The sequence below is a fragment of the Gallus gallus genome, chromosome 1, assembly GCF_016699485.2.
Source record: "Gallus gallus isolate bGalGal1 chromosome 1, bGalGal1.mat.broiler.GRCg7b, whole genome shotgun sequence".
In the NCBI taxonomy this organism is placed as follows: Eukaryota; Metazoa; Chordata; class Aves; order Galliformes; family Phasianidae; genus Gallus; species Gallus gallus.
The window spans coordinates 135823117-135848511 of NC_052532.1; the positions used below are offsets into that span (position 1 = coordinate 135823117).

Here is a 25395-nt window from a genome sequence, read left to right on the forward strand (position 1 = left end):
GGTCTGAATTTAGCTGTAGCAGTATAAAATGGGCTTCTCCAGCTTGTCCTCTGTCTCTCTGACAAACAGCCTTATAAAATAAACATTCACTAAGGAGGAAGAACACATTGTACATAGCTATAACAACATGTTTTTGGTCTGACTGTCCCATAATATATGAAAGCAGAGTACAAAAGAATAGTAAATAAGACAGAGTTCTGAGCACAAGCTAATCTACTTGTACATCATTTCTACTGCAAAGTGGAGCAATGGGTCTTGCGCTTGTCTAGTAAATAGTCCTAAATTTCTTCCCTTCTTTCTACTGTGGGAGTATAATTTAGCCAGGGAGTATTGTCTGAATGTGACATCATCTTGAAACAACAACTTTAAAATTGGACACAGTTAATAACTCCCATTAATTATATTCCACATCTGTAAAGTATATGCACTGCAGTATGTATTAACAGAGCAACTTTGGCAGGGATCTTCCTCGATATCTGTAGCCAGAACTCCCCTTTACAGTTTTCTCATCATTTTGTACAATGGAAATTTAGTGATCTTTAGCAGCGGGTAAGGAAATGGAAGACTTCTAAGAGGCATAAGCAAGATACAAATGAAGAGGTGTTGATTTTCCAGTACTGTGCACTGTCACCTGCATTTGTGAAAGTCAGCTGAAACCCAATGACTGATAACGTGACATAAGCCCAAGATGCTAGCATTAATGTAAGCTTCTTCTTTTTTTTTGTTTTCTCTCTTTTTCATTTTACTTTGGGAAAATGATTTCATTAGATAAAACACATGCATCCATGTACCAAGTATGGAATTGCAACACCAACAGTATTGGCTACAATGCTACATACATTTGACTATCTGTGATTTGATTTTGGGGTGCAAACGTCTGATGAATCCTTGCTTTAGATAGCTGTTTTGCTGCCACAAAGGTACAGGGAAATTTTGTCAAGAGCTGAAGATCTCACTTGAACCAGAGGAGTCCCTCAGAGATTTTGGTTTTTCTAGTTCTCAGGATAAAACTAAGCATGGTGTAATGTTAACCCATTGATCCTCACGTCTGCTGATATTCATCAGGCTGCTGAACGAATAACTAACTTGTCAACCTGTGCAAAGTGCCTGCTATCAACTCCCACAGCCCCACTCACTAGAGAAGAGGCTCTAAGTCACACTGCTCTGCTCTTTTCCCTGTGATCCCTCCACAGCTCTGCAGGCATCTCCAGTCTCCCACCCTGGGTTCAGGTCCCACACAAACAACCCTGACCTTGCAGTCTCCACCCTAAGGATGGAGGATAAGGCAAGAATGGACTTCAACCCAATAAGGCTGTGGCCTACTTCTGAGTGGTTTGCTTGGCTTCAATAGAAAAGTCACTTTTTTTTTTTTTTGTCACTGGCTGACTTTTGCTGGATTGTCAGCTTGAATGTTACCAACAGGTTTTCGAACTGGGTATGTGATTGGGCTTTTAACATCCTGTGGCATAAGGGAATGTGCATTAAGTCACTGAGAATATTTCATCACAAAGGCACTTTTAAAAGAACACATCACATACACCTGCCGAGAAGCATCTCAAATAATTGAGTTGATGATAGTGGAATGAGTAGAGTGTTTGTTGAGAGACTGACACCGCATCCAGCACACAGTGGCCTGGCATTATAATTAATTAATGCTCATAGATGCATCCTTAGCACAGATGCTATACTTTTTTGTTCTTCATCCTTTGACAGTGGAATGCATGGAAGGTGAAAATAAACAAACGCTCTGTCATTTTTGTCATGTCTTCTTTCTATTTAATGCCTCATGCAATTGCAGGTTTCAAGGTCACCTTATTTGCTGATGATTCTCTGTCAGCAGTAGTATCAAATTTGTGCAGAAGTGAATCAAAACATGTTTACTGAAACACTCCTTTTGGCTCCCTTACACCTTCTCCTTTCCTACCAGTGTTGAAATAAACATACTCAATTAATATAAAATTAAAATTTGCATAAAGTATGTGTTTCAGAGCCCTTGTGCTAATGACTAACCACATTATTCAAATAGTAAACCAAATAGGAATAAAAATATTTATAGATGAGGTTTTTCAGATGGTGTTGCAGTACAGCCAGCATGGGTAATGTATGATGAGATTCCACAATCACTTTTCTCCCACACACATATTAATGGAAACCCTTGCAACCGAACACAATTGCATACATCTCTTTTTCAATCTGTGCGTAGGTTATTACTATAGAGATGGAAGACCTGAATACATAAACCACTCACTGCCCTAACTGCAGTAACAGAGCCACAAGTCATTGCTTGGATGCATCCATCTGGATTTTTATTAGTTACTTCATTTTGATGAAGGTGGGTTCCTGCCAGCATCCTGTTGAAACTCAATCTTCAAGAGATGTGTGTGCTACCCAGGCTTCTGAAAGGAAAGGTAAGAAGTTGGCAAGATAAACTGCCAACCCTAATATCTTTTTTAAGTTGAACATACATTAACAGTAGCACATCTTGCTGCCAATTTCTTGAGGTTACCCTAAACTGAAAGAACAGGCTGAAAATATTTTACACTGTTGATGCACTCATTCCTTTCTTAGCTGTGTGGAGCATGATACAGATTTGCATCGTATTGTATCCTGGGAGTCTAAAGTTCTCAGGTGTTTTTCTACAGGAATGGCTGTTTTATATAACCTGAAAATTTATAAAACCTGAAAATTGGGCCCATATGTGTTGTTGTATGCAGTATACTTATGGACACAGTCAACATGATTACTAGCTATTCTGTTCATTATCAAAAAATCTGTCTGACATCGGCAGAAGTTTTGAGAGCTGTGACTGACTATGTACTTCTGTGTTATTTTGCTTTGTGCACTAGAATTCAGCTGGGACTCTGCAGACACACTTCATCCTAGGAATGATCTCTACCAGCAACACCCAGTACCTTGTTGACAAGGTGGTATTAATTCTGGTCTGATCTTTCCTTTCCCTGACTTCTTGCTTCACTGAAGCAGTGTCTCGGGCTTCTTTGCTACCCAAACATTCTTTTACATTCCTCTCATTTTGCAAAGTGATTTTTCTTGCATAACTTCTTGTGACAGCCATCCATCTGGTTTGTGTTCTCATCCATTTGCCAAGGACTCTCCCTTCATTAACAGGTATATAGGCTTTGCATAAGATGCATACGCTGCCAGATATGTTCTAAGCAGAGTAAGATTTTAGCAGCTCTTGCATTAATAGCTTTAGCAGTTCTTTTTGCTTAATTCCTGTCAATATGCTTTAGTTTTTGTTGATTTTGTCTTAAAGAGTGCCTAGTATTGGATTATTTCATCCCTGTCACTCAAAACAGAATCTTTGATTAACCAACCTGTCATAAACCATTCTAGGGACTCAGTTTGGACCTTGTACTGAGTTGCTAAATTCATGTCTTGCCAGCAGGGGGGAATAACTTTTTTTTGGAGAGAACATTTTAGACATTCAGCTAACATCCAGCCAAGTACTACCTATGCTTCTTCCTCTCCCTCTTACTTAGGTTAATAAAGAAGTTTGTAATTCCTCCTCATGTGTGGGCCCCACTGAAATGCCAGCCAAGCTCTTTCTGTTGCTTCAAGTCCTAGTGCTTGTCCAAAGAGCTGCCTTTCTGTCCTTCAGCTGTTGAAGACATGAACTCCAGGCCATTCTATCCTCTCAAGGAGTGTCCTGTTCTTTGACTCAGGGTAACCTCTATCACAGGCAGCACTGGGCTGAGATTTGGGAACTATGGCTCTTTAAAATGGGAATTATGGCAGTGCAAAGCACTCTGAAATGTGTTGTTGGAAAGTGCATAGATGAGATTGGCGTTAGAACTATATTGCTATTTGCATTATTATATCTAAGTGTAGTAAAAAAGGGCAGTGAAGTCAAATAGAGAAGTGACAGTTACAGTCTAACAGGAGGTGATATTTAAAAGTTTTTCCCAATTGTGCAGCTCATTCTTGTGACGAAGTAGTGTCTCAACATCATTAATGAATTTTGCTTCTGGGTATATCCTTTAGGCAGCAGCTGTGCCTTTAAGAAAAGACACGGTTAGAGGAACAGCACCATTTTCCTGCTAATCTGCTCAGCTTCCAAGCATAACAATTGAAAATAAGCATATTAAGAAGAACTGAGCAGACCTCGTGAAGTGATTTACAATAGTGTCATGGGGTGACTCCCAGTAATGTCACAAATTGAGCATATGGTAATTGTTCTCCTCTTACTGTCAGCTTTCTAATGTAAACAACAACAACAAAAAAAGCTTTTTTTTTTTTATCCTCTGGCCAGTAATTACAAGTTCAGCAGTATATTAGAACATTAGCATATTAATTACATGGTAATCAACTCTACAACAAGAATAATCAGAATCTGTTCCTAATTACTAACCTTAGATAACATTTTGAAAGAGGCCTACATGATTTAGGAACCAAAACAAAAATAATGTGGGTACCCATACCTCAGCAATTGTTGCTTAAAAACTTTTGAGAATGTTGCTTCACCCTCACCTTGCCTTAAAAGATCTTTTTGCGCCGATGTTATTATTTTACTTATTGTTTTTAACGTTGTAGTTTTAACTGGGGTTATTAGTTGGTTTCTCCTCAGCTTTTGGATGTGTGGGGGTGTCCAGTCCTCTATGCAAAGTCCTATGGAAGTTCCAAGGAGTGGCAACGTCTGTGGCATGAATCATTCAACTCTAAGCCCTGGAAAGCTCAGCTCAATGTCCAACATGTCCAGGCCATTGGGTACAGTTTCACCACTGGATGGGAGCATTGATTATTTAGCCTTTACTTTGAAGTGGCCTTACTCTGACAGTGGAAAATGGCATTCCCTCTTGGCTCTTGTTACAAATTTCTTGGGGGACTGAACCTGCCCTATCACTGCACAACACACTCAAGAAACATTGGCTAATGTTTTGTCCCTAGAGAACATCTTTCTGGTGGATGCCCTGAATGACCAGCATACAAAGTGGTTCCTGTTGTTTAGGATGGAAGCACTTGGTTGCTCCTCAGGTCTTATGGGACATGCTGGGAATTGCAACTGTGTTCCAGTAAGCTTGTTTTACGGCTTATTGTTTCATTGGGAAATGGAGCATCTGTAATTTGCCAGTTGTCCTAAAATCACTCTGATAACTAGGGAAAAGTGAAGGTAAAAGGAAAAAGGAACTTGATTTTTGTCATCCAAAGACCAATTTTAGACTTGCTGTATTTCCAGACAGATGCACAGAAGGGAAACTTTACAAATTAGCCCAGCTCCAGGACACCTTCCCCAACCCCTACAGCTCCAGGATGCCTTCACAAATCTTTGAGGTGAGATCAAAGACATAGCAAGGCCAAAGTCCAATTGTATGTCCTTCATCAAAAGGATGTCCACCTGGGAGCATATATCTCCTGGTGTGATCCTAACCCCAGGGAATCTGTTCAGTTCAAATATTCTCTTCCTCCCCAAGGCATGTACACAATGCTTACACTCAGTAAAGATATTCTTTAACACCTTTTCCAAAGAGCTATTTCCTGCTCTCACCTTGATGCTTGTTGAATAGAAAGATGCCAGACAATAAAGTAAATTAAGGGCTGTCTCTGTGCTCAGTTTAATTATAAAAGAGATTTTCATTGATTACAAGGGAAATGTTTCCTACAGACAGCAGGATGCAGGACAGACATCAACAGTTTTTGTTTGAAAACTGCAATGCAATCACATGTATTTAATTGACAGCCACTCTTTATATAAAGTTAAACAAGAGAAAGAATGTGCATGGACCACTATTAACTCAGGACACAGATTAGGTATGAATACAGCCAAAGAGCAGGTGGGTGGTAAAGGCTCCAGTTGCATGCCTGCTGCTCTGGGTTTTGAGCTGTATGAGGAGACAGGACCCATGGCAGCAAGTCCACCAGATCCTTCCCAAGCAACAATTCCTCTCCAAGAAAAAAAATATGGGAGGGACTTGTGGCCAAGATTTTGCTGGGAAAGGCACAGATTTAGTTCAGCACTTACACAGAATGCAGCCAAGAGATTTCATAAAATGACTGGAAACACCAAACCCAGGAGACATAAAGGTTAATGATCAGGTCCTGCTCCTGGCAGCCAGGAAATAGCTGGTGGCATTGGGCAGCTGGGGCAATGCAAGCATGAGGTGTGGGTTACACCTCAGAGGCATTATGTGTGGATGCTTCTCACAGCTCTGCAGCATCAGGAGAATGACAGTTTTCAGCAACTATGCCTCACTGTGAGCCTCTCAAAAAGGCAGCCTTACCTTCTGCAGATAGCAAAAAACTCTTGAAAGGAGGGAGGCTACTGTGCCTTCTAGGATCTGAAAACAGAAGGCAAATGGGAAATACAAAACTTGAGTAAAACTGTACTTTTAACATGATTGTGATTTTCTTTGGGCATGATATTTTTCATGTCTCCTGTTGATGTCAGCATAGGTACCCTTCTACAGGCCTATGCCAAAGGCCTGAGCTAGGAACATCTCATTATCTTTGACTGCAATGATTTCAGTCTTCCAGCTGTGTCCTGACACCCTGCTTTCCTAAGGCATAACACAGAGCCATGCTCCTTACCAGCAGCCAGAAGCAGAGATGAAAACACACTCTGAAGTCTAGGATGTGTAAGGAATTGTGTTTCCTCCTCATTAACACTCTCTGAGGCTTAGTGTGCCTCCCGGTTCATGGTGCACAAAGCACAGATTTGTTAGCTATGCAGGTGCCCGTAACCCTGGTTGAGAATACACAGGTACATGCTGCACGAAGAGTACAATGGCATCACTATTTATTGCAGGATTAAACCTACCTGATTAAAGCACAATAAACTACTGAGCCCCATAGCACACAGATTTACTGTAACATACAGATACTACACTGAAACCAACTAGTTTTACTCAAAATCATTCAACTTCTCTGTAGCTTTAGAGGAGATTACAGTTTATTGACCAAGTAGCAAAGTGGCTGGATATCTCTTTCCGTCGACTTATATAGGTTCATATAGGAGTGAAATCTGTCTTCAGGTTAGTTCCTCCGTAAGACATTGTGATGTGACTAACACTGAGATCTTATCTTATTGGCAAATCAAGTATAGAGCAACGAGGGGTACAGAGAACTCATTTAAATACACTGCTGAAATAATACCAAACACTCAAGTGAAAAAATTACCGACAAAGTTAATTGCTTTTTTTCCGTATTATTCTAAGGGGAAAGTCTCTCTTAAAGTCTCCAGGGCATTACAATTAAGCTTTCTTCTTTTGATTTAGTCTAGGAATTAGTTGCATGAGCAACTCAGGCAGGGACATCAGCTAGAAGAAAATCAGAACAATCAAAGATATGGGATCTGGCAAAACTCTCAAATGCAGTACACTGACAATTAAATTTCTCACTAATCTCCATGATGTATGTGTACTTATAAGCCTATGGAAGTTGGCTTTGATTAACTTTTTCTGAATTAGGTGTTTATTACTCCTTTCCTTTCCTTGAATTCAATTTTTCTACAGAGTGAACAGCAGCCTTAACAATTATGTTCAGAACTCTGAAATGTTCATGCTTGAAGTATGTAGGTCATTTTTAGCAGCACCGCAACTAAATGACAAGTTCTAATAGCACATGGACCAAACTCCACCTTACTTATCAATATGCACATCCACTCAAATGAACAGCACTGTGTAGGTATATCTTTATAAGTAAAAACCCAGCTTGCATCATGCTTATCCAGGAACTTCCTAAAAGACACTGGTATGTTTTAAAGCATTCAAATCCCTGACTTCTTAAAATGTAAATCATGGGACAGATAAATATATGTGGCTCAAGAGGGAGAATATCCCTTTTATAAACATGCATATCAACATTAAGTACAGAATTTAAAAGCCCAAAGAAACATTGGTTTGACAGAGAAAGGTAGACAATACACTCTGTTCCTCTTGGGCTCAGTAACTTCATTAGCATTCAACTTTTAGCATGCAGTTTTCTTCTTTCACCAGTCACAGTCACATCTTTATTCTTTGAAAGTGTGCAGTCTTTGTAAGCCAAGGCCAAGTATGGGCTACAGTGCTCCTGGTCAGCGAGGGCACCATAGGAACATTAAGAAAAAAACCAGCTGTTGTATCTTTCTAATGTGTACTGAACTTCTACTGATTGCTCTGCTGAGTCAGTATCCACAGTTCAGTAGCTTGGAAATATTCCGGAAAGGTGTCCTGGTCCAACACTGGAAAGTGATACTGTCTGACTCTCAAAAGGTTCACAGGAGAGAGTGTGCTTTGCTAGATATCCTAATTCACACCATAATGGTTGAAACAACATTTGGAAATATGTTGCTTCAAAATTAAGTTTTGCTTTCCCATGCAGAAAGGTGAACACATGCTTGAGATAGCTATAATAAGCATAAGATGACAAATCTAAAACCAAACAGATAAGTTCACTCATAGGTGAACGCATTTGTATCATTTGCTCAGGTTACTGTTTGAAAGAAAAGGTTGAAGTCATGTGTTTTAAACCTGATTTGGAATTGAAAACATGTCCTTTATGTTAAAATACTTCCTAGAGACAAATGCATGGGTGACGTGTCTCAGAGCAAACAAACTGGTTAGAGGAAACCTAACAGAGCACAGACAGTTCTCATTCTGAGAACTATCTCTTTAGATCTTAGAAAAATAAATTCACCTGTCCTTTAAAAAACAAACAAATAAACAAAGGAAAATGAAATTTCCAACGCCTTTGCTCACATAACCTTAAAAAGGAAGCTAATTGAGGAAACTACAGAAAGAAATGTGTGAATATGCAATGGAAGTGAATAACAATCATCTGTGTTTGTGAGAGGGCACCTAAGTCTGCCATATCACTCCAGTGTGCTTGCTAAATCTTGTCTGAAGGTGACCTCAGGTACAACTTTCTGTGAAAGCAGGGCCTGGTTATTAGATTGCCTGGGTCAGTCCAAGTCCAGTGAGAGATACTCCATCTTTCTCCGGATGACCCTGTCCAGTGTTTAGTAGTCTTACAGTGAATCATTTTACTTTTTTTTATATCCAGACAGAATTTTCCTTGAAGTCCATCTCCATGAAGAGCTTAACTCTATTTTCTTTATTACTAGCTTTTAGGTATTGGAAAACTGCAACCTCAACCCCAAGTGCCTTTCCTCCTGTGGGATGAGCAAAACCAATTTCTTCATGCCTAGTTCTGCAATCATCTCATGCATGAACTACGTGGCCCTTTCTGGGTCCTCTCTGATTTTTCACTGTCTTTCTGGAACAGGGGGGACAAAACTGGCGCACAGTGTTCCAGCTGTGGCCTAATAAATGCCAATGATCATGGGATAACTGCTTTCCCTGTTCTTCTGCCTGTACTCACACTGAAGGAGCCCAGGATATGGCCTGCTACAAGGTCAGGCTCCTAGCATGTGTTCAGCTTGCTCCCTGTTAGGACCTCCAGCCCCTTTTCAGCAGAGTTGAACATCCCCAGCCTGTACTGTTGCTTGGGATTAGAATAATCTCAGATGTAGGAGTTCACATTTTTCATTATTAAACATCATTCACATCTTGTTGGCTCAATCTTCCAGCCTGTCAAGGCCTCCCCATATGATGGCTCTTCCTTCTGTCCTATTTACCTCTCCTCAGCTTAGTGTTATTTGCTAACTTGAACAATCATCGATATCAAAGAAAGAAGCTGTAAGCAGTTTTATAACATGCTCTAAAAATGGTAATTCAAGTTCTGTTTATTGCAGTTTGGGTTTCTTCACTGTGACAAAGTGCACTTCCCATTCTTGCATCTTTCTGCATCAACAGTCTTTCCAGCATAGTCTTTTTGCTGATCAGGGTTACTTTGGTACCACATGACATTAAAAAAAAAAAAAAAAGAGGGTTGAAGAGGCTCTTGGAGACGTTGGGATCCATCCTCCTACATAGTTCCTGCCTGGAATATGAACTACCAGGACTGGCACTAATCCCAGAAGCAGAAATCTGCTTGTGTGTTTCACAGAGCTCTGGGTAAAGGAGTTCGCTAGCATGGGACTAACAAATCTAAAAGGTTTTATCTCATGGCCACTCATACGTGGATTAACTAAGGTAGTCGGTCCCTGATATCCTGAAGAAATGCCAAAGGAACTTCTATCAGGGAGCAAAGGGAGGAAATACGGCACATCAAGGCAGATCCTAAAACCATAGAGAGAGAAGGGTGAGGAAATAAGTATGCTGTCTGAGTCACGTGGCTCAGTTATTGGTGCAGTACATTTCTGAGACAACCCCTGCAGTCTTTACTACACCTGTGTTACACAGGAGCACCTTGTTCCTACCTCTTAAAGAAAGTCCATATATTACCCTATGACTTTATTCACCTGTCTATTCCCAGCTAGCGCTGGAGAAACTTTACAGTCTTTTTTTAAAGTGGAGAAACAATGGGATTTCCATCAATTCCTCGAACTGTGATCCACTGCTTGGTTACAGACAATGCTATCAAAGACTTCCAAGATTTTAGTCTATGTTTCCTCTGATCAGTGACATTCTTTTGTTATTTCTTAAATTGCTTAAAGCAAAGACTCTCAGTTTATTTGCACCTGCAAGTGCTTGCATGGAGATACCAAATTCCCCCTTAGTCAACTACAGTCAAGCATATTTATTTCTTTTAGTCTTGTCTAGAAATTAATCCCTTGTGTTTTTTAATAATTTTTGATGACCCTTTCTGAATTTCCTGCAGTTTTTTGGAGCCTTTTTGGCAGAGATGTGTTTAGACTGGGGAGTAGTAGTTTAGTTGCATCTTCCTCATTCTCTCATCTCTGCACGTTGTCCAAGGAGATCTGACATCTCCAGCCAGGAAATCAATGGTGAGGTTTGCAGCAGTCTTTGGAAAATGGAGCAGTGGTCTAAAACCATCTCCATTAAGTCTAATGATGTTGTTGGAGACAAGCACTCTGTTTGTTGCTTGACTGGGGTAGGGGAACACAGGTACTGCCAGTCCTCAGAAAGCTGTCGCCCTTCTAAAGCAACAGATATCACTGAGACATGGTTCTGATGATTTGCATCTTCACATAAGATAAAAATCAGAGTGCTTTGTACTGAAAGTGACACATATGTGGAGCAGGCTGGTGGAAGGAGTGTTCAGATGCCAAAATGTAGTTTTGCACAGAAAATAAATGAAAAAATATGGTATTGCATAGTGCACTTCCACAGCCAGAGTGAAATTTTGCTTAATATAGGAGCACAAATTGGGACTTGGAGGACATAAAGACTGCTTTGCAGCTTTCCCTTCCTGGGGAAGATTATACAGAAATTCAAATCCCAGCATGAGTTTTAACACACAGCTTCCAACAGCTGCTGGGTATCACATAAGAAATTGGCAAGTCTGCAGTAGCAGCTGTGCCTTGCCACATCCCTGGCAGTACCACAGAGCTGTAAGAGATAGAGGTGACTCAGGTACTTTGGTGAGGCATTTTCCACTGGGACTGTATTGAAACAGAGCAGCAATAGGCATACTCAAGATCCCACCATGTTACTTTCTCCAGCACAGTTAAAAGAAGATTATAATTGTTCAAGGGCCTTTTTGCTCTACAAACACAGTTACCAATCTTTGCTTCTATATATACTAAATCCAAACATGGGGTTTTGATCTTCAGAAGAGAAAATACAGTTTGAAGTCAGAGATGGCCTGTTTCATGCATGATCACCTGATTTCAGAGGCAGAGATATGAATTACACTTGCAGTGTTGCTTTCTATTACATCAATACAATTTCAGGTCCTTTATTTGCATTTGTCTGTGGAACAAGAGGATAAAGACCTTCCTCTGAAGAAACAGATGCCCATTCTCACATCTCTGAAAAACCTACATGATGTTTCCCTCCCTGCATGTGGGGGAAAATGAAGCCACAATGCAGCAGTGCTCTATGTGGGCCTTTTTTTTTTTCCAAAGCTGGATCAAAGGATAACAATTAAATAGCTTTTCCATTTATTTCTGACATACTGCAGGGTGTTTGAGCTTTGCTATTGCTTTGTTGAAGACTAGCAGCACACGACAGCCACCCCTCAGGTGAGAACAGCAACACCTAGCTGAGAAATCAGCAGCGTCCTAATACAAGATAATTCAATCCCTTTCAAATATCTTATCTTATTCCTTAGCTACACAGTTTTCTGAGAATTGGATTTTGCTTTTTTTAAAAAAATTATTTTCTCTGTACATAATAAAAAAAAAAGAAACTGTTTGCGGCCATAGATGCTTTATTTTTCATAATAACTTCCAGCCACGTTTGTCAAACAGTGAAATACTTGAAGGGGTTAAGCCTACACAAGGACTACACGCGGCTTTCAATGGTTAGAGGTCAGGGCAAAGAAGGGAATCCATTTTTTTCTCTGCTTGCACAAACACTTAAATGTGCAAGACTCAATATCAAGCAGTAAGCATTTCTATGGACTTAGTCTGTACGTGCAGCAAATTCAGTAACACCACACATGTTCCATAGGGGTTCCAGGGAGCATGGAGTGCTGTCCGTTGGGAATGGGCTCTCTCTACTTACTTAATCTATTGTTTCCGAGCATTTTCAGAGTCCTCAGAGAGGCTTTTGTATAATAATGTCTCTAGCAACAACATATACAAAAGAGCTGGTCTGGGAAATGAATATGTATTTACTAATATATTTTCATACAGGAGTGGAGCATCCATTTTAATGAAACAAAACTTGTACTAATGAATGACATTAAGCGAAGCAAGGCAGATCATCATTCACTCTGGGGACCCTAACACATATTTTTAGGACATTGTGCAGAGTGCTACAGATTTTGACTCTAACTCCAAACATTCCAGACACAGCCCCGTCTCTCCTCCCCTCCCTCCACCCTCCCCTTTCCCTGTATTCAGAAAACTTTACTATTCACTTCAACACTGCAGGGCTTGAAAATCAATTGTTTATTGTTAGGAACAGGTGTCACACTTTGGGGAAAAAGCTAGGAAATTAATGCTTTCTCTGCCTAGAGTCAGGAAAAATGCCTCACTATTTACTGTATTGTTTTGTTTGATTTGGCCATGTTCTGTTCTCCTTCTCTAACTTTGCACACTCAATAGAGTCGGGAAGGTGATTCCCCTGAGAGTCTCATAGGTATTTATTTCAGGTTGATGTGAATCTCACTCCCTGTGCTCTGCCACTATTGACTAGCTCTCCACTGAGTATAACAGGAGATTAAGGATCTAACTTAAACACCTACTCGTAGATACCAGAATTTAAGTGTCTATAGAGTTTCTGGCGTATATCCATAGGTAGAAAATTTGGTACAAAGATGGTTTTCCAGTGGTGTTTTGAACAGATGGATGAAGGAAAATACAGTTCTCCGCATTTTTAATAGTGGATAGATTAATGAGAATGAGAATTTCCTGACAAAACCAAGAATTTGGATCTTCTATCAGATTTAACTTTGAAATGCAGAAAGGTAGCAGAGTGGTTTGTTCATACACATTTGGCACATTTGGTCTCTAGGTCCAACCTCAGCGTGACCAAGGGAGGATTCAAGGATGCTCTCTTCAAACATGTTCTCATTAGGCCAAAGGCAGCAGTGAGAAACCAGCCTTGAGTTTAAGTTAACTGAGGAAGTGAAGGAAATGTCAGTGTGTGGCTTAGGCTGATCAGGTAGATGTAGCTCTGACCTGTTACAAGACAAGCCCTGAGCTGCTGCATGTATATTTAAAAGGAATACAAAAATAAATCAAGCAAAAAGAATTTCCAAATCAGGAAAAGCCAAGAGAAGAGCATCTTCTTTCCCAGAAAATTTCTCCTTGTGTAATTAAGTTTGCTCAATTTGAAGTAAATTCTCTCTTGTCTTTTCTCTTTATGCTGAGGTGCTGTGCAGTTGGCAAGCCTCTAGCTGAAGCAGTGTCCTTCAGACCACGGGCAGACAATTTTGCAGTGGTAATAAGACAGCAGGAGAGTATGTGAAGTGATTTCAGGGAGTTTGGTGTGAATTAGCTGGGGCAAGCTCACACAACAAATTTATTTCCAGAAAGAATCCATTGGCCTTATTCACAAATACAGTTTCAGCAATGTTCACCACCGTGATCAAACTGGTAACATGAAATCATTATTACAGAGCCCAGCCACTCAGTTTGGTACTCAAAAGGAATCCAAATGTATTTCTAAAGTTTTGGAACTAAGAACATTTTGTCTTGTTACACATATCCATCTTATGAGCCTTCCATTTTTAATTCTACCTCTCTCAGTTCCACTCCAGGTGGCAGTGAAGGGACTGGGAAAGATAGGGTTCCTTTGGATGGAATCATCTAGAGAGGGGAAAATTCATCTTAAAGGCTTACTTACATTAGCAAGTCTTGCAGCTTTAGCTGTGCTAGTATAGAAAGCATTCTTACTTCCCTGAGTCCCAGTCCAATTATAATTGTAGCAGGATAAATTTTCTCTATCATAGGACAGGCCTAAATGGCAAGCAAACAAGTGGTGGCTTTCTCAGTGGAAGTGACTCAAGACTCATGTATTCTGCCAACTCTAGTCCACATATGCAAAGGTATCTCTGACCCACATTCTTTCTGTATTTAGCAATGCAAAATCTCTTCCCTTATCATGTGCATCAGTAGGAGTGGGAAATGACTGCATAATTCATGCTGAAATTCATTCACTGCATTAATTTAGATAGCTATGTTAAACCTTTCTGAAGGTTTTTCATAACACATAAAGCAGTGCTATTGATGTATTCCCCCTGGATTCTCCTTCCTGAGTATGTCAATACTGTTTCTGAGCACACAAGCCTGTGAATCTTGCTATGCACTTCTGACCTCCATCCCACATAAGCAAAAAAATGTCTTACAGTAGTACTCGTGGAATTTTTGTTGTTCTAATAGGTCCACATGTTCCTTTGCACAGTACTTGCCCAGACTCCCCTCAAAACACAGTGCTCTCTTAACCTGTTCACCAAGGGAAATAATATCACTCCCATTTTTGAGAAAGTAATAAGGAATATTTGGGAAATGACAGGTCTGCAAACCTCATGTCTGTGCCTTGGAAGGTCATGAAACAGATCATCCTGGAAGCTATGTTAAGGCACATACAAAATGAGGAAGTTATTCATGACAGCCAGCACAGCTTCACCAAGGGCAGATCATGCCTAACCAATCTGATAGCTTTCTATGATGGAGTGACGGCATCAGTAGACAAAGAAAGAGCAAATGATGTCATCTACCTGGACCTGTGCAAGGCCTTTGGTCCCACACCACATTCTTATGTCTAAATTAAAGATATATGGATTTGAAGGATGGACTGTTCAGTGAATAAAGAATTAGTTCAACAGACGCCAGAGTGTTGTAGTCAACAGCTCTATGTCCAGGCAATGGCCAGTGACAAATGATGTCCCCCAAGGTCTGTCTTGGGGCTGAAGCTCTTTGACATCTTTATTAATGACCTGGATAGTGGGATTGAGTGTTCCCTCATCAAGTTTGTTGATGACACCATGCTGAGTGGTGCACTTGACACAACAGAAGGAAGGGACACCGTTCAGAGAGACCTGGACAGACTTGAAAAGGAGGCCCACAGGAACATAATGAGGTTCAACACAGCCAAGTATAAGGTGTTTCACCTGGGTTGGGGCAATTCCAGATATATGTATAGACTGGGAGAACTCCTTGAGAGCAGTTGTGAGGAGAAGGTCTTAGAGGTTCTGGTAGATGTAGAACTTAACATGAGCCAGGAGAGTGCACTTGTAGCCAAACACCTTTGTTGTGGTTTCTCAGGAGAAGTTCTTCCTTACAGCAGTTACTGTCCCAGCACAGACTGGAGACGTTTGCATGCTCCATGTCAACTAGAGAGGTCCTTCTAATTCTGAATAGCTATCCTTCAACACGTCTGTAGCTGAAGCCTGTGTTTAAGGCAGATAAAAGTGCTGGCATCAGATTTTAAGAGCAATAGTATACTTTCTAGAAAAGCAACTGGGGGAAACAAACAGACACTGTAATTTAAACAGGAGTGGTGTTTAGTTCCCTGTATCATTTGTAAAAATAGATACTACATACACTGTCTGAATTTATATACATACATGCTTACGTATAGTGACTGCCATTGACTTTGTACAGAGTGTACAGGTTGAAATGGAAAGTATTTGCAAGTTAGGAAATGTTAGAATAAAGATCTCCCAGGAAACATGAAGACAAGTCTGTTTGGTTCTCAACTGTATGAGCAGACATTTTTTTTTCCCTCATGTGATATCTGTCTCTTTCAGGACATCGAGCAGCCCTGAGTAGTGATGAACTCAGACTGCGCAGTGCTGGAGTCAATTAGTTGCAGTCCAACTGCCTCATGTAGCAAAATTCATCCCCAACATGACAAATTTTAGATCAGATGATGGAGAGCATTATTTGTTTTGTAAGTCAGTAAGCTATTGGTCTTATAAGAGAAATAAAGCTTATTCTTTCACGATTTTTTCTCCTCCTATCTGAATTTCAGACTTTTCACAAAGCCACCAGAATAAATGCTCCAAGACTGAGCCAGAACAAGGAGGGTAATGGATTCCAAGATATATTGACAAAAATTGGGAAAAGAAAGTGAATCTGAGAACCATTCAAGATACTTCACCTGTCTTCCTTAGTGCTCCTGTCCTCCCACATCTGTTGCTTAATTTTTCCCACAAGAGATAAACTGGAGTACAACCAGTAAATTTCAAAGGAAAACATTTATAGCTCTCTGATATCTCCACTAGTCACTTTGAAGTCTGACATAAGACCAGCTGCAAAGGATGTGTTTACAAATGTGAATTTTTTTGAACGATTGATGACCACATGCCAAGCCACAAATGCTGAGTAATTAATTATCCAGAGTGCCTTGTGAATCATAAAGGCAGTTCATCTTTTCATTTAAGCTGAGCCCTATTGCAGAACATTATCAAAGCTATATAAGCTACATAAACAACAAGGGAAAAAAATCCAATGCAGCCTTAAGTAGCAAATAACTAAAAAACACACCAAAATTTAAATGTATATGACTCTATTTAATCAAAATAAGTTACTTCTTTGGTTTATTGATTCTGTTCTAAATCTACTATCATATCTATATTCCACGTCTCTTACGAGGATGGAGTCAGTATAATAATTAGGTTACATATCTGTGGGCGCTGAGGGTAATCTAAGCACAGACTAAATTTCATACACGCTAACAGGTCAAAACTTGTCTTGAATTTACAGCTATGTGCCAGTGGGGACAAAAATGCCTTTGCACACATCCAGCTAAGTTCACTGAAAGATTTCACTAATATAATTGGCAGCAGCTTCCTAGGGAGAAAAGCTTCCTGGGGGATTGGGTACTAGGGACAAAAGGACATTAAACACTCTTTGTAAGCTGCAGACCGCAGACAGTGCAGTAGCGCTCCCACTGAGAGGTAATGGATGATGAAGAGCTACAGCCAAACAGCCTCTGCAATGCTCATGAATCCCGGCTGTGCTCAGGAAGGGATTTCTTCCGGGAAAACCAAAATCCTGGACCCTCCTCCCCTGGAGCAGAGCGGGAAGGAAGAGCAGAGGAGAAAGCTGCTTTGAGTGAAAACCACGTGCCCACTGTCTACAAGGGGAACACGGTCAAGGCAGATATGTTTCATTCTTTGTGGAAGTGGCCCAGGGTAAATTCTCTTTGATTTGTTTATGAATATATCTCTTCCACCGTGTGCTCAGCCATTTAGTCCTCAAGGTCTCTCTGCTGCAAAACATAGTGATGTAGAGAGTGGTGTGCTCTTGTGAAGCTTCACCAACTCAACGGGATTCTCAGCGACGTGCAGGCAGCATGCAGCCTAAAAAAGACTGAAGGAACTCACACCTTGTACACACATCACTTTGTGTGCCACCGCACTGAATGGGTCTGTAGGTGGTGTTAAACTTGGAATGCGGTCTGTCTTTTGGTACTCCACTGCACTGAAAAGGGATTGGCAGGAAGATATTGTCTAGGAATATAAATGCTACGTGTTAAGTGGGGGATTTCGTTTGAAAGCTAGGTGAAAAATGGTTTTGTTGTTGCGCTGTCTTTTGTTTGCTTGTGTTATTTCAGAGATGTGGCATTTGGTGTTATTGCACTCTAGTAAGTTTGAAGCTATTTGGTAGAAATCCTGGAAGCTCTGTTATCACAGTAGACCACTGCACATTCAAAAAATCTGTCTATCATTTGGATGTTGCTATAGCAACAACCTAGTTCTAGCTGGAAAAAACTGGTTCACTTGTGCCTGCATATTCTGAACTACAATCTTGCTTTCTCCCATTGAGCAGCAGCAAAATGTCTTTTATCATTTGAGGCATTAAATAACTCCAGGGAAAGAGAGCTCCATGGAAAGAACACCACCCTGCCCTCCTACTATTCACTAGTAAGTAACTTCTTTGCTTCCAGATGAATAAAATATTGCATTTCTAGAATATATTTCTGATAATTATTTCCATTTTTGTTGTTTAACTCAAGTCTATATTAAGAAAAGCAGTTTTGCAGCTTTTTAACCAATTAAGCACTTTCTCATCATTGCTATAAATAAAGATGCCATTTTCATGGTAGTTCTCCTCCAGCTATTGGAAGGGGCATGCTAACCCATGAGCTATAGTAACTACAAACGATCTCCAGATGGTACCATGGCAGGCCAAATTGACAGTATTTTTAGGTCTGAACACTTATCTTCGCAGTCACAAGCAAGGAAGTCCTTCAGACTGTGCCTGAGGCTTCCAGGAGGGAAGATGGGATGTGTTCCCTGTGTCCCTTCTGGATTCAGAGTCAGGGGCAGGATCTCTTGTGTGCTGGTCCAAAGTCAGATAGCTGTCAGTGACACAGAGCATGACTGCATATGCTGCACAGGCTGTTTTCTTAGGACAATACGGTTTACATGCCCCAGCTGTCAAAACTGCCCAAGCATCAGGTCAACAATGCTGGTAACGTGCCAGTTTTCCAGTGCTAAGAGAGTGATTTAGCTAGTCTGTCAGCTTTTGAGCCACAGCATTTCTGCAGGGCAAATGAGACCCTCATGTGCAGTGCCTCTGCTCTTAGGCTCTGCCTCTGTAGGCCCTAGGGCAAAGTCTATGTCTTTAATGCAGCTGTGCTGGTGCAAAAGAACAGCGCTGTGACTTTGGGTCACTTTTTCCTTTGCCTGTCCTCTGGTAAAACAGGTGCTGGTTCCTTTCATGTAGTCAGGGCCCATGAAAGCAGCAGGGTTTGTGTCTGCCTCGCTGAGGGGGATGAAGAAAAGGAGTGCCATAAAGGCAACAGTTTGCTAAAAACACGGTTGATCATCAGTAGGTGGTCTAGAGTCCATGGATATACAATTATATCCATGCAATAAACTTCTTGGAGGAAAAAAAAAAAACCTCTCAGAAGTTAAAAAACTGAGATGATAAACTGTTTGCAGGGCTGAGTGTTTCTGAGTATTTTTCTGATCTGGCTTCCTTCAAGGGCATTCACAACCTGGTCCGCGCAGCACTGCCACAACCAAGCTTATGTACAGCCCAGGAGTCACTCTGAGGAATTTCTGAATACTTCTTGCTTTGTTTCCCTATTTCACTGTCATACTTACCTGCACAAATTGGAAAAAATATAGGAGAAATTATTTCTGTCATTTAGATCCTCTTTCTGAGGATCATCTCTGAGAATCTGTGAGACTGCTGTTATTCTGCAGACCACAGGCAGAGGAATGCAGCTCCAAATGACCTCAGCTCTCCTTGTGTCACACATACCCTTTTAATCTTGCACTCTGACTGCAGCAGAGACATTGCTTTTCTATGATGTCTGTGTCTCTGCCAGCTTTTTAAAGCCTCAGCTTTTTGTATCCCAACAATGAGTAACACACTTGCAGTCTTAACAATGGAGAAGTTTCTCTTTTCCTTCTTCAGCTCACACTGGCGGAGTGTTGAGGCTCAAACATATTGTGCTCTCTCACCACTACTGTGATACAGAGAACCTTTCCTAACTAATATCACCCACAAAGTGTGCAATGAGGAATACAGAGGGTATTACTGCAATTGGTTTGGCAGCCCCTTCAGAAAGGTATCGCATTCTCTCCTTCCTCTTTTTGAACCTTAGTTGTTTTCTGAGATACATTCCTATGCAGATGGGTAGAGATGGACAAGCCAGATTAACAGGCTACCACAGAAACATGTCTCATGGAAGAAGAGGCCCAGACAAGGATGAGTTGTCAAAATGGCTGGAGAAGCAGCTATGGGTGGGATCTTATTCTCTTTTCCTAAGGTTCCTAATATTTTGGATGAAAAAAAGTCTCAGTGATTTCCTCAGGACATCATTCTGCTTTCAGCTGAAGTGATGCTTCTGTTTTATGCCTGGTATCCTTAAATTGTTATGTGCTTTAACATCTTTTATCTCTGCTAGTTCCCTCATGCGTTTCACCCATAGCAGAATCATTAGAGCCATTTATGAAGTTAATATGATGCACAATAGGCTTAGCTACATAGTCATTTTTCTCTTTCTTGTGCCACTTATCCACCTACTCATGAGGTCTTTATAGATGGATAGGCTTCCTGGAAAGGGAAAGCTGGGGAATAAACCTTGTAGCAATGGCATAAGGTACTGTTTAATTTGTTTTTAATGTGATTTGTGATGCATCCTGGTCAATAACTTATCTTTCTGGTTGACAGAAACAGTCACTCTTGCATACCTGTTAGGATCCTTCCTAGACTAATTTAAGGAATCATATCGTTAATAACATCATCTACTGAAGGCTGCCTTGTTGTTCCACCATAGGTATGGCATTTATTCTTCCAACACACTGTTTTGCTCATCCTTTCCTGAGCCTGGCTAGCCTGAGAATCCAACCTGTCTCTTGCAACTTATATTGTGGAACTCTAACCATAGCCCAAGGGATCAGTGTTGAACAACATGATTTTTTAATGAGCACGCTCAATGTAGGTTGCTCTTATTTAACGTAAAAAAGAAGCATAATCCCCACTCCAAGCCATTTGCAGTCTAAGGGCTGGATTGTGGCTGTAAGCCACATCTGGAAGTGGGGGGAGAGTGAAGAGAGAGCTGCTTCTGAAGGCATTTTTACTAAGGCTGTGGGTCAGCAACTGCTGCTATGGTCATGTACAAGCATAAACGTGGATCATGAGAGACATGGCCCAGCACTCATGTGAGGAGGAGATATGAAGCTTCTCTGTAAGTCTGAATGCCATCAATTCTGTACAGTGAGAAGAGTCCTTGCCCCGTGCTCTTTGGCCTGTGTAGGATTACACCAGACAGACACATGGGTTTATCACAGAAGGTTGCAGCAGAAAAGACGCAGCCACTTTCCTCTGCAGCTTGTTGCCGCTGATCAAGCAACCAAAGCAATTGTCTTCCTGGGCAAACAGGTGGGAGTTGTTTAAATAAGAAGGGTAGAGAGGCATTTGAGTCCAGCCAAATAATTGAAGGGAGGCCAAGAAAACCTAGGGTCAAGAAAGGCACTTCACAGCTATAGCTGCTTACGTAGCGTGACCAGAGGTGGCACTGAGAGCCATGTATCTGGTCAGCATACAACTCAGAGATTCCTTCTTCTCCGCAACCTGCTTTTGAAGCTAAGAACTCACAAAGGACCTGCATCTGAAATTTTTACAGAAGAGGATTTTTTGAGTCAGTTCTGTACCAGTTCTTCAGTGGAAAAAAATCTTGCTCAACCAAGGAAGGAAAACTCTTATCTCTGCCTAGGAAGAGCAGCTGTTCCTAAACAACAAGCTGTTTCTTAACAACAGTTTTCTGCGGGTATAGCAATAAAAAGGAAAAAGAAAAGAAAAGAAAAGAAAAGAAAAGAAAAGAAAAGAAAAGAAAAGAAAAGAAAAGAAAAGAAAAGAAAAGAAAAGAAAAGAAAAGAAAAGAAAAGAAAAGAAAAGAAAAGAAAAGAAAAGAAAAGAAAAGAAAAGAAAAGAAAAGAAAAGAAAAGAAAAAAAAAAGCATATTTTCCAGTCCTCAGGCTGGCAAACAAAACCTTCCTGGTAAGAACTGGTACAATAGATTATGAGATTTTATTTTGCCGAGACAGAGACAATCAGAAATGGTTGGGGAAGACACTGAAAGCATGGGAGGAGTAAATTCTGATTAGATGCTTGGGACTCCTCCAGACAGCAAAGGAATTGCTTTTAGGGACGGATAATGGGAAAAAAGAAACAGAGATCTGAGAAGACAGGATGACGCAGGACACACCCTGCAGTTCCACACATGTATACAGAAAAGACAAAATGGTGGAAGGAAGACTGATTGAGACAAACGCAGGTGAAAATAAGCTGGTTAGAAACTGGAACATTTTTAGGGTAAAGAAAGAAATTGCTCCCTGACCACAGGAAAAGTAACGCGAAGTTAGCAAACTTGACATTTTGCAACCACATATGTCTTTAAGGAATCCCATTCTAATGACAGAAATGTGCATTTGGGAATACAATATCCACTAGAGTGCCAGATGCAAAAACTGGGCAGCTGCAATTCTGAAGTCTCTAACAGTGTCAGAAAAGCATTGTTTTAATAAGACTGATATATTTGAAGTAATACAAAATATGGACAAAAGGCTGCTGAGCTGAATACCTTATTCTACCTACAGCCAGATTATTAAGACCAGTAGTCAGGCATGGCGAATAGGCATGCTCAGCATGTGCTCAGTGTACATGGACAGCCTTCATTTGGTCCAGGCTCATTCCAAAACAACTTTGAGAAAGTCTAAGCCCTCTTTTCTGTACAGTGGTTAAAGCCTGCGCGTGAGATATGAGGGAGTAGCTTCAATCACTTAATCAAGCCCCATAATATGCAAAATGACATTTCTGCTTCCATAAGTGCCGTGCCAAATAGACTGCAGATGAGGCTGAATGAGGCCCTGTACCACTCTCCTACTGAGCTGGGAAGATGGTGCAGCCAGGGAAGCACAAATCATAGCCACATAAACAAGTAGTGCAGGGAGACCTCGATCTACCCTTAGGCTAGGGTAGACTTGCCCTTTCAGATGAACTTTTTCAGCATTGAATGCAACCACTCTCAAGCCTGTATGGACAGTGTAAGAATGTAACCTTTTAACAAGAAGCATATGCGCTACAGATAACCTTATCAGACCTGAACACAGGCACACACAGGTTGAAAAACATTTGGCATGGCAACACAGTTTCTTCTCGCAGCCTTGCCAACCATGTCTGTGCCAGCTCCATCAAATACAATAATGTATTGTTAAGTAATGAGTTTCGTAAAAAGGGCCAAACTCTGTGTGATGCCTCATAGGAACAGCTCTGTGAGTGGTCCTTTTGTGCACAAGGCCCTCCAAGTTAATGTGATTTGAGACCTACATCACTTCCATTTGGCTGTCATTTCTTTCCAAGGGAAAGCTGGTTATGGTCTTGCAAAGGTAAATGTGGAAATGTGCAGACTTTCAGACTGATGTAGACATACATGCACATGGAATATTTCATGAGGATCTGGAGCCACACTTCCAAAACACTGGCTCCACAGAGAATCACATCTTACACAATTACTAGAGCATTTTTTTTCTGTCTGAGAATAATTATGCCTACATTGAGAATGAATAGTCTTACTATATATTTCAACCTATTTAAATCCACTTCAGTCTAACCTTCTCACTGCTGGAACTCTGGGCTTCCCTTAGCAGTTTTGGCAGCAAAGGTGTTGATGACTACACTGGGCCACGTGCAGATGCCATGTAGGGCACATTTTGCTAATGGATTTCATGCACTCTCCTGCCAGTACAGCTAAACTTTCTCAGTGCCTCATGGGCACCAGCTGAACTCTTCTGCTGACAGTGTGAGAGTTTTTTGTCCATTCAGTTCTACCTGCAATTCTGCATGGGACCTGGCCATTTAAACAGCAGCTGGGAGCTTTGTTATCATTTCTGGCCTACCTTTAATCACTGAGGAGTTGACCTCAGAGACCTCCTGCCATTCTCAGCCCTCCTATGGCATGAGAGCTAGGGCAGCTTCCCTGCTGGTTTTAGTGCAGTAAGCTCAGGGCACAGTTGCAGTGTAAATAAATTAGTCATTTCAAAAGTCAGCCACACAGTGAGAGACATTATGCCAGATTCAAATCAAAACCACAGGCCAGGTGAAGTCTGCAAAGGTATGACATTTTGCACTGTCAGAGAATCCAGTCCCATAATTCGTTATTATTTTATTTTTGAGACTCTGAATGCCTACTAAGTCACCTTTCATTTTCCCGTGTGACAATTTTGTTTCTTGCAGGAATGTGGACGTAGGTAAACAAGTAATGTGGGAAAATGGGGAAAGAGGACATGTGGGAACACACTACAAGGTTTATACGCGCAGTGGGTGCAACTGATATCCTGATGCACACACTAATCAGGAATGCACAGGAAGCTAGAGCCCTCTGAAGCTTACAATCAGGCTCGGAAGACAGATAAACAGTTGCCCAATATTCTCTTTAGGGTCATTTCCAAGAAATAACAGAGCTTCAGATGTGCAGTGTTTCGTACATCCTTATTGAGGCTTTCAAACCTGTCAGAAAAGCTCCATGGTCAATGATACCGATCAGAAAGAAACCAGAGGTAATCCGTACTTGTGCAGCCTCCAAAACTCACTCACGTTTGGCTTAGACAGATATGGATCATGACATTGTCACCAGTAACATTCCGATAAATCTAACATGATACTTAGTTGAAATAAGCTGTCTGATTATTGACATTATTATTATTATCATCCTCTGCTCGTTGCATAACGAAACCATACAAACAATAGAAGAAAAACAACAGAAGACATACAAGAATATATTGAAGGCTTTACCATACAAGTTCTACTGCCTTCAAAATGAAGAGCTTAGTGTTGGATCTGATTCACAGTGCTATGGGATTCTGACACACATTTAACAGCCATAAAGCTAACCTCTCCCTGCTTCAACATGCCCCAAAAGAAACATTTGTGTTTCTTTCTGTGTGCCCTAGTTTAGTAATACAGAAGCTGTTCTTGTGTAACTGAGGGCTCAAAATCAACATTTTCTACCATGGATAGCTTCTCTAAGCTAGAAGGTTATACTTAACAAGCAAGGAATTTACCAGACACTTGGTGATTAGCACTCAAACACACTTCAGATTTGCACATCATATCATCCAAACAGCAAATACCTTGCCCAATTTTCCTAGTGTTAAGAGTCTTCTTTCACATGGAAACACCAAGGACTCCAGCTCATGCTTTCAGACATTAAGTAAGTAAGTGGAAGACTCCAAGCCACTGAAATTATGATTGAGCTTCTGAGTGCGGTAGAATCATAGAACCACAGAATCACCAAGAAAAAAGCACGCTATCATTTTGAGGTTGCTCTGCCCAAAACAGTCCCCGACCTCCACATCTCCCACCTGTTTGTGTATGAGTTGAGTATGCAGGTTCTTTAAAAAAAAAAATAATTTCTCAAATGAGCATTTTCACTCAGAACAATAATTTGCACACTTTCTTTATTTTTATTTTTCCAGGATAGAACAACAACTTCACCCAACCCAATTTCAATTTTTTCTTGGAGC

General features: G+C 40.8%; 1 protein-coding gene across 1 annotated transcript in view; it reads right to left on the bottom strand.

The window, feature by feature from the left end:
• ST6GAL2 (ST6 beta-galactoside alpha-2,6-sialyltransferase 2) overlaps positions 1-25395 on the bottom strand; it is a 177670-nt gene that overhangs the window by 61447 nt on the left and 90828 nt on the right. The window lies entirely within an intron of this gene.